Consider the following 11,763-nt stretch of genomic DNA (forward strand, 5'->3'; position numbering starts at 1 on the left):
CATATTTTCAACTTTTATAGAGAGACGTTTAGAGTTGGTATTTAAGCCTTAAATAGTTTGCTATGGTTAAATGGAAATAGTTATTTTTTTGTTAAATCTTATTTTTTATTTGTTTTAAATGTTTCATAAATAAATTTAATTTCTATTTTGTGTACAATTCATGATCTTTGAATTCTAAAATGTTAAATGTATAAAATGAGAAAATATTTTAAAAATAACATAGTATAATAATATCATGGTATTTTTGAATATATCCGATATTATTATAATGTTACTGCAATAATAATTGCAGTTATGCAATTAGTAACAAAAATATAAATCTTAAAAAATAATAATTTTACATCGACGCCTATAGGCGTCAATGTAAAAGTAGTTATTCTAAATCTTAAAACTTTACTATTCTTAATATATTAAGAATAGGAAAGAATTTTGAAATGGAGAGCTAAATTTAGGTGCATTACAACTTATATATGAGGTGCAAAATCCTATGGCTTACCTTCTAGCTGGTGCACTTTGTTTAATAAGTTAAACATTGTGTCTAACTTACGAGTAGTGTAGACAAGGCAAACTTGTGTGTGTACATAAAGTAAAAAAACTAAACTAGGTAAACGCCGCAGAAGCAGTTCAACCCTTCCATTTTAGATAATCAGATAAAAAAACTGTCTGGCAGCGTCTAAATGACATAATTATTGGACTAAATAAAATGATATAATTAGCCGACTTATTAAATAGTTGCAATTATGACGTAATTTTACAAATTTTAGCTTCCGCAATATAAAAAATTCTAGATCCGCCCAGGTATAAGTACAAAATATAAGCTGCAATATGAAATACTAAGTGAATCTATGAAGACAACTAAAAATAATCCACAATACTAAATAAGTCAAATGAAGAAAATGAAATTTAAATGGACAAATTTGCTGAACTAGAAGGTCGTAGTAATTTAAGATTTGAGGGAATTGATGAAATTGAAGGTGAAACATGGGAAAAGAGCAAGGAATTAATAAAAAATAAATTGTGAAGGAAAAACTCGGTATTAAGAAGGAAGTTTCGAAAGAGCACATCGTACATAGACATAGAGCACACATCGGGACGATAACGGAAAAGGAAGTACAAAAAGAAGAACTATATGTAAAATTTAAAATTTAACTATTGGTAAAATTTCTAAACTTGAAGGACCTCGAACTAATTCTTAAAAAATACAAAAAAATGAAACTCTTGAACGAATATGTCTACATTAATGAAGATTTCAACACAAGACCTATAAATATTTGTAAGCAACTTTTCGCCGAAGCCAAAGAAATTCGTGCTACAGGTAAATACACTTAAGTACCGGAACGGCGTTCCGGCTCATTCCAGCTCTATGATATCACTGGATGTACTACTTATCTTTCTTTTCTTCCAAAAATGATTGGTTATGAAAGTGGTTAAAATTATTAACAACAAATCTGAAAAAACTTTTTAATTTTTTCAAAGTAACTATTTTAGCTCAGTCAATAAATCAGACCCAGATATGAGTTATTTTAACAAAATTTAAATACTCTTATTTTTATCCAAATAAAAGAAGAAGTTATTTTAATATGGAACAAAATAGTGATTATTTTAATGTGATCCACATAAATATTCGGAGTCTCAAAATAATTTTTGAAAGTTTTTTAAATTTATTATGCAAAACAGAAAACATTTTTAACATAATTTGTTAAGCGAAAACGTAGTGTTCTAAAGAATTTTTTGATTCTAATTGTAATCTTCATCTCCCAGGTTTAATTCTGTTTTTTTCAGTACGTAAGTTAATAGGGGAGGATGAGTACTTTTTTACATAAAAGAAAATTTCCTTTATAATATTAGACCCGATATGAGTGTTTCTGATGAAGATCAAGAGATTTTAGCAATTAAAATTGCAAACAAAAAATCTAAAAACGTTCCACTAAGCTGTTGTTACCCGACTCTACACTTATTTACACTTAAAGAGTTATGTCAAACGGGTACAATACCAATAACATTACAAATAAATAAACCTACAATAACAATACCAATAACAAAAAAAAAATAAACTTACAAAAATAACAAATTACTCATCTTCCTTAATTGATAACATTCTAACCAATGATTTTTTAAGAAGCTGCTTAAAAAGGTCTTGTTAAACAGTTGTCTCAGATCACTTTACAATTTTAAATTTATAAATGCAAATTATAAATTAAATCTCCTGAATAAAACAACTATAAAAAAAGCATGTATACAATAACAACAACTTGATATCATTAAAGGAACAAATTTCGAATGAAAACTGGAGCAATATTAATTTTAATGATCAAATAAGCCTTATCTACGATTCTTTTTTTAAAACATTTAAAACCATCTATGACACAAACTTCCCTATTCGTGAAATAATTCTTAACACCAAGGACGTATCATGTCCTTGGATGACTAAAGGACCTGGAAAAATCATCGAAAGTGAAACAAAAACTGTATATTTAATATCAATAAAAATAACTACTTAGCTTATAAAAATAACTTCGAAAAATTCCGCAAAAATGCGAAAAGAAATTACTACTCCGACTTGTTTGCAAAGCACAAACATAATTCAAAGCGTATTTGGCAATTAATGAAAGGATCACTGAAAAATATGAAAAGTACAATATCAGTACCAAATGCAATAAAAATTAAAAATAAATTATCCAATGACCCTAATAAAATTGCTTTTGAATTTAATAAATTTTTTTCTTCCATCGGAAGAAGCAGATAAAATTAACCTTATCTTAATGACAAATCAATTGATGAATTTATAACATCACCTAATTCAACTTTAAATTTTTCAAACCTAACACACAGCAATTTTGAAGCAATATTTAAATCATTAAAACGAAATAAGGCAATCGGGGCTGATTTCATCAATGGAAATGTTGTAATAGACTCCTTTGACGTTTTGAAAGATAACTCTTTAAAATTTGTAAGGTAGATAAAAACTCTTTAAAATTTGTAAAGCATCTATGCTCAATAATCCTTTTAAGACTCTCTAAAAGTAGCCAATATAACTCTTATTTTTAAATCAGGTGACCATTGTAACATTAGCAAAAGTTTGCCGTTATTAATTACAGTTGGACCCCTATTATTATATATAAATGACCTTAACAAAGGCTCAAACTTAACCACTATAATTGTTGCTGATGGCACAAACCTATTCTAATCTCAAAAAAATGCCTATCAAATGTGATGCTCGACATCTTTTTTGATAAATTAATACTAAAATGGGAAAAAGTTACAAAACTCTTGGAGTTCTTATTGACGAAAAATTATCCTGGAAACAACAAATCGATAATATTTCCACGAAAGTTGCTAATAGTATTGGAATAATATATAAAGTTCGACATATGTAAAATAAACAACAATTAAAAAAACTATATTATTCGTTTATCCACTCTTATTTAAATTATGCAAATATTTTATGGGGAAGCGCACATAAAACTAAACTTAAATCACTTTATCAGCATCAGTAACACGCAGCTCGCTTTTATTAATTTTGTAAATCGTTTTTCAAATTTAAAATCACTTCTGAGAGAAATGAAGCTTTCAAATTATAAGAATTAAATGTTTATAATATTTTATGTTTCATGTTTGAAATGTATAAATCATTTATCTTCTGATGTATTTATAAACCTTTATAAAGTAAAACCCACAAACAAATACAATCTTCGTAAAGGAAAAAATCTCTAAGAACCTTTCTACCAAAATAAACCTGAACAACTATTTGTTTCTTATCGCTGTCTTTATTTGTTTCTTATTGCTGTCTTTATTTGCTTCTTATCGTTGTCTTTATTTATGAAATAAAACAGTTTTGCCTACTTTTGCTTTGTCTTTGAAATGAACTTTTCAACTTTTTTCAAACGAAAATTAAAATAAGTTATCTTTTCAACAGAAATTTTTTTTTCTTGTTTTTAGTTCTTTTGTTTCATATATTTTATCCAGTATAATTATTTTTTAAATGCACAGTTATACATGATGAGACTGGCCAGGAAGACTGGGGGGGGGGGGGTTCCTCAGGCCCCTGCTATGCATAAAGGTCCTTAGCCCCACTATAAATCAAGATGCATAAGTAAAACACTATTAATAACACTAATAATAACTATAATTTGCATTAATTTTGAAAAGACTATACAATAAACATAGTAGTTAATTCTACAATTAAAATATGAAATGTTTGATAAAATATATAAAGACATGGTTTAGCAGCCTTAAAAACTGACTTTTTACCAAAAAATATTAAACATCGTGCTTTTATCGAATTGTCCGTACATATTTTATATATGGGATAGTATAGATAGATACTCTCGAGGGCCCAGGAGAGGATAAATATATGCTGGTGCAAAATTATTTTTGGACTCCCTTCCTTACGATGATTATACTATTAAGAGATTCAGAACATAATATTAATAAAAATAAGCAATAATAATCTGGTTGGAAAAGCACATTGTTTGGCATATTCTACTATATAGTAGAATTTCATATTCTGTTTATTCTACTATATAGCAACATACATATGTATGTGGCATATAAAATGGCATGTCTATCTTGCACACAGGTCAAGTGGAGCGTTTTTGAACTTGAAGATTGTGAAACATTGCCTTCGTAGTCTTTTGGGTAAAGAGCACCTCGAATCACTTATCTTTATGAATGTTAAGAATGACATAAAAGTCAATTACCATGAGGTCGTTCATTGTTTGGCAAAATCATCAAAACTTCTTACCCAATTACTTGCTATAATATTATACTGTAAATACATACTGCAATACATATTCTACATAACTTCTATGTAAATAATTTGAAAAACTTTACAACAGATTTGTATTTTTCCTAATATTGAAAAAGTTATTGGGAAAAAATCAAGTTATTCAAAAATTCAAGTATGGTAGTAAGGTGCAAAACTTAAAGTGGTGCAATACCGCAATTTAGAATTATTGAATTTTAAAAACCTTGCATATGGATTTATTTTTTTAAACGCCTCGAATAAACTGATGGAATGCATGTTCATAGATATGGAAATTTGCATGCATATTATTAGAAAATTCTAATACCCATATCACAAAAAAACTATGTGATTAAGAGTTTAATTTTTTTTTCTTTAATTTGTCTTCCACCCTAGACCCTTTAGTGCCAGTCTGACCCTGTATATGTATATATATGTATATATATTTGTTATATAAGTATTTTGTTTATGAATTTTTATTTTTTATGTATTTAAAAATTTTTTTTTTAATATAATGAAAAAGTTTAACTATTACTCTCAATTACAAAGATGCAAATATAGTTACAAGTAAATCTTCACAACCTAATATGAGGTAAGTTTGAGTTGAAAATATTTAAATAAATCTTTTGTATAAAGCTATTTTTAGCTAGATTTTTTCTACTGCAGGTAAAAACAGCTCTTCTTATTTATTCAAGTAGAATATTTGTTAGAAATAACTTTTTTTCATCAGGATCTGTATCAGGTAACTTTTCTATAATAATATTGAGCAATTACTTTTAGCTTCACCAGAAGTAATTAATATTAATTCAGTAGTAACAACCATTGATTATAAAAAATTAGGAAAATGACTGTAGGTTAGGTAAAAAAATACAAAAGTATTTATTTCACCTTATAAAGAATGGCAAGAATAAATGAATCGATGTATACAAAAGCGTTCTAAGTCATAAAAACTATTTTTTTGGGGAAAGAGAAAAAACTTATTAAACCCAAAATTATTACTTCAATAAATTCAAAAAAAATTCTGGGTGCTTTTTGACATCTTTAAATATTAGATTTGTTAAAATATCTATCAAAATTTGTGATATATATATGTGTTATACATAGTTAAAGTTGTCTGACTTTTGTTTACATTTGTTAAGGATAATAACAAAAAGCTTGTCTTTTATATATTTATTCATTTTTTGTACAAAAAACTATTAAAAATCAAAGTTCAAACTATTACACATGTTAAATTACACAATGTATAAAAGGACTGATTACAAAGCCTTTGTCAGACACCTCACTGGATATCGTGTTCCTCTTCCCCGCCATTCGTCTCGTCGGTTGTTGGCCAGCTCATGAGTTCATCATAAAAACCACTGAACTCAATCGGAACATATTGCATTAGCTTCCTAATATCCTGCAGTTTCACTCTTTTTATTGGAGCATTACCCAATGGGTAGCACACATTTTGCGGAAACTCGACGATGCGATCGACAACTTGAGACATCTTGTAAGTTTGGACCATCAGCCCATCAATGAGTGGCCTACAGACAATTAAGTGGAACGATATGGAACGTGTTGGATTAGTTTTGTCTAAGACGTTTTTATGAAAACATGTTGCATGGTATGCTACGATAGGCCTAAACAAATTATTAAAAGGTTAATTGGGTATCGAAATTGCAATACAAATCTCACATGCAATCAGTTCCAACAGTAGTAGCAGGTACAGTTCTTTCTTTGTAGTCAATGTACTCTTTACCTTTCACTCTAGCTTCTTTAACAACATTCCTTTTCCACATAGCCTCATTTGTAACCTTTCTTACACTGCTAGTACTAAGTTCTTCATCCATTATAACTCTTTTTCATTAAAACAACGAGATGAATTGTAATAATTACAATTCATAACGCAATTTAATTATTAAATTGCGTGGGAGAAACCCTGTACGGCGGATTTGACTGACGTAGTTTCCTTGTGGAAATATAAGTATAGTCTAAACGGTTTTTTTATGAGCATATTTGAGGTATTTTTTAAAGTATAAGTTGAACGAGGAATTTTTGTAGAGGCAGTTTTTTTAATGAATAAAAAAGATCTGAAATCGAAACATTGTGTTCACTGCGAGAAAACTACATGAATAATAAAATAAGCCCAAATAACCTCAAACTCGTAACCAAAACAAAACAAAAATTGGATTAAAAACATCTGAAAGCTACCAGCAGAACACAGCTGGTTTTCTCAGTGCTGCAAACAAAAACCTTCTAAGTCACTGACCTAGAACCTTTTAGTTTACAGACAATATTTTAGCTCTCTATTTAACGTGTACGGAGAGGTCTGATTTAGAATGTTTTACTATACAATGGTGGAACTGTCTTCAAAAAACAAATTTTCATCAAAAAGTCGAATATTAAAAAAAATGACTTAGAACGTTTTTGTATACATTGATTCAAATGTTGAAAAACCTAAACCTTGGTTAAAGAACTAAAGAAATGTTGGATCCACGCATTAAGTATGATTCAGAGTTTTCGAGTTCTCAATTTCAAGAATCAGGTTGTTTCTTTTATATTTAGCTCATGTGTATGCAAACTTTTGAATAGTTTTACAAAATTGGTATAATCTAAATACTTCAATGAAAGTCTATATAAAGGATTGGAGTGTGCAATCTTTTGTATTTTAATATCAATTTTAGAACAAAAGTTGCAATATATCACAATTGTTTGCACATAAGAGAAGCAAGTCCTGATATTACAATGCAACAAGTTGCCAAATGTAAGTTTTTTAAAGAATTTATAATTTGTCAGCTGTTTTTATTAAACATTTTATGCTGAATAAAACCAGATGAATATTTTTCAAGAATTAAAAAACACGTATATATTTTTAAGAGGTTAAAAAATAATACATGAAATATTCTTTCAACAAGTTAAAAAAGACTTCCCGAGAAGCAGCGCTGGACTTTATTGTTATGATGAACTGCCATCAAGTTTTAAGGTTATGGGTGGAGCACGTATTTTAATAAATGTTGACTTTTCATTTTTTAAAAGATGTTATGTTATTTAGTTCAATGAACACAATAAAAATTTTCCATTAGTACTTTGTTCTAATTTTTCTTTGCTTTTATAATAAGTTTTCAATATGCAATATTTATGGAATTACAATGCCTAAAGTTTGAAATTAAAAAGTCTTTATCTGCAGTGGATATCGTGGGAAAAAAGACTGAACTTGAAAATTAATTATTTCGTTATGATAAATTAAATGATATAACAGGGTTTGAAGAAAATGAAATACTTTTAAATAATAAAGTAGAGTTTTTATGTTGATATATTCTTTTTTATTTTAATGTACGAAGTTTTTCTAAATACATTGAAATGTGATTAAACTAATTATATTCCATGGTTTTTTAAGGTCTAAAACTTTTTTAAGGTCTACAACTTTTTAAGGTCTAAAACTTTTATCTTTAAATCACCAATCTAAAACTTTTTAAGGTCTTAAATTTTTATTTTTAGATCACCGATCTAAAGATAAAAGTGAGTATTCAAGTTAAAAAAAAAGTATAAGTGTTTCTTTAGTTACTGTGTCAAATTTTACATTAGGGGTCGTCTACAAATTACGTGACGCAATTTTTGACCTTTTAAATCCCCTCCTCCCCTTCTCTCAACATTGTAACTCTTTAGTAACAAGTTCCGTATTAGTCGTCACAAAACCAATAACACTTTTCCCCTCCCTTAAAGCGTGACGTAATTTATGGACGACCCCTTACTTATTTTTTATTATTGTTTTTTACATTTTGATACATTTTTTTATTTAAGTATCATTGATCAATTTTAACAGTTTTATATTCATTTTTAATTTACAACATGTTTATTTTTCTAATTTTGTTACATAATCAAATGATAACCATGTTTAGAAGATTGTTAAATAAACTTAGTGTAACATTTAGAACTTACCCTGAGTATAAATGTGTACTTATGTAGCACCCTTTATATGTACTAGTGAAATGCATGAAAGATTTCGGTTATTTTTCTTTTTAGAAACATTATCATGTTTCTTTCATGCAAATCGAATTTTGTTGTATGTGACACTATAGTGTCACATACAACAAAATTCGATTTGATTGGCATGTTGAAAGGCGATCGTTTGAAGAACAGGGCCGCCGAGAGGAGGGGGGGCGAAAGGGACAGTTTGTCCCGGCGGCAGATATCCAAGGGGCGCTAAATGAACCAAATGAAAAGAAGGTACCTAAAAAAGGGATCTTTCATCTATAATATAGAGAAATTTTGATAAATAAGGACGCCAATCAGGGTTGCTGTCCTAGGCAGCGTAACGGCTCTCGGCAGCCCTGTTGAAGAGAGCTGAACAAAATGTTCGTTAAAAAAATATATTTTTGTTTAAGTCACTTTCAAGTCTTAGAAAAATAAAGGAATATTGTTTTTCTATAATAAAACACCTTGTGTTGGGAATTTCAAATTTGTCTTTTTTAAAGCTAAATAGTTATTCATATAACCTCCATCAGTAATAATCTTTCTTTTATTATTTAAGAATATATTACTTATTACGTTATTTGTTAGCTATTCTACTTTAACAAAAGAACCTGGGATAAGTATTCCAGGTTTTTTTATTATACTTTAACAAAAGAACCTGGGATAAGTATCCTAGGTTTTTTTATTATACTTTAACAAAAGAACCTGGAATAAGTATCCTAGGTTTTTTTATTATACATTAACATAAGAACCTGGGATAAGTATCACAGGTTTTTTTATTAAAGTAGAATAGTAAGAACTTATTATACTTAGTTTCTTTTTTGAAGAAACTAATTTTTTTTATTTTCTTTATCGGTATTAAAAACCTCGTTCTTTTTCTGGAAATACATCCGTATCGAAGATATGTTGAATTATTTTTCTAACATATTCATTTATCTTTAACGCCCATTTTTTATGTACTTGCCAAGTTTCATAGAAAAATAACAACGCTCTCAGGCTCTATTTTCTCACTATTGGAGGTACCTAATATTTTTTTTGCCGTTTTATTTACTTTTTTGAAAATAAACAATAAAGCTCCATATTAAAATTACCGTGTGTCAGTTATTAGTTTTCAACGTTGGTTACAACTTTCTCAAGGATTATATTTTTATGTTTTATGTATTATAAATTTCTATGCTCCTTTCAATGATGTACAACAATATAATATTTGGATAATTTGAAACTATTGCTCACAAACCTGCTTAACTATTTGAAACTATTTTTTTTAAAGACTTTAAATCGCAGCGTTTTGACGTTGAAATTTACAGTGAAAGATTTTGAAATGAACTTTGCGTAGCAGTTTCTCGGACCTTTACGGATAAATATCACTTGTCCTAATTGCAAGCTTTATATAGCTCTATAAAAGTGAGTTTGATCTGACCTGTTCCTCTTTTACTGCTGGGGATGGACATGTATACGTGATCAATAACTACAATTTCTTCCACATAGATATTTGCTTTTACACTGGACACCTGTCCAATTTGTTTTGATAATTACTCAACTTACACTCACCCTAACATAGTTTCGTCTTCTGTTTCTGCTATTAAAGTTACCTTTAAAGCTTCAATAATGATTACATTTCTCAGGTTTGTACTCAATATTGAATAAAGTCATAAGTTCATTGATCTTTTGACAGAATACAAGATCATTTTTCATACCAAAGAACTGAGTTAAAATATCGAATGAATAATGACCGCCTTTTTGGCGGTCTCGATATATTGCAAGTTTTACATTCTTCTGAAAATTTCACTGCTGTAATCAGGAGTCTAGAATTTTTTTATTTTTTGACAAATGATATCTGATAAGGTTACTTAAATTGTTCTGTGTATACCTGCGTCAATCTTAGTAATGAAATCACGTTCTCGTGATGTTGAGGGTTAAATTAATTTAGTTTAAGCTTGATCTTATTCTTTATCTTACTATTTGGACATTTCGCACGGTAGGGAAGGCAACATACAAGAAAATTAGTGTGTAACATGAATGATTGGCTTAATCTATGTCATAAAAAAAACAAAATACATGGAACAACCCTTTCAAATGATCCGGTTTCAAAGGTTTGAGCACAAGTATTAAAAAAATGTATGTGGCGTCCAACTTTTATGTTGGTCTCTAATCTTGCACTTAAAAAAGCTGTGTTTCTAATCACTAGAATAAGAAAATATTTTTGTATGAAAAAAAGTTGCTTTGACACAGACCTAAGTTTATCAACGCAATAGAAATAGTCGTTTGATGCATTTTGATATAACGAATGCTAACTGATACGAAAAACTTATAAACACTTCTCAAAAGTTTGTCAGCGACAAACTTATAATTGAACAAGATATTTATCCAGTATGCAATCAATTAGCAAACCTGAAATGAGGTTATCAATTGTTTACTAAAAAGGTCTATTTTTAGTAAAACTTAATGAATCATAAAACTTAAGTAGGGGAGAGTGGGGAGAAGTGGGACGCGTGAGAAGTGGAACAGCCTGAAATTTCTAATTAGGAGTGATGTCTAAAAACTGTTAATTAATGGAAACAACCAAAATTCTTCACCTCTTTTTAGCAGAAAATGCTTTTTTTTCCCTGCGTGCGCTTGAAGCCCTGATTTTGAAATGTTTCTTAAAAAAGTGTTTACATTGCGGTGAAGTGGGACAGAAAAAAGAAATATTTACGCCCCGCTTTTTCCAGTCGCCATTTGATTATTTTGGTTAGTGAAAGCTCTTGAACATTTTTATGTTGATTTGGTGATTTTATGATTTAATCAGTTTCTACTGAATAATTTGTGTTAAAATGTCGTTCTAAATTCATTTGTCCCACTTCTACTCACACTTATCCCACTTTACCCCAATAACACGGTTTCTCTAAAAGCAAAAATTTACATACTTAGTTATAACTGCCTGGAAACCTAAGGGGATTGAATCGGTGCTTAAAAAGAAGGTTTATTCGTAAAAAGTTGTTTGGATCAGTTTATATTCCTAATAAAAAAGATATTGCAATAACCCTAAACAAAAATTTACAAATCCCACTTCTCCCCAATCTCCC

This window comes from Hydra vulgaris, chromosome 11 (assembly GCF_038396675.1).
Source record: "Hydra vulgaris chromosome 11, alternate assembly HydraT2T_AEP".
Taxonomy (NCBI): domain Eukaryota; kingdom Metazoa; phylum Cnidaria; class Hydrozoa; order Anthoathecata; family Hydridae; genus Hydra; species Hydra vulgaris.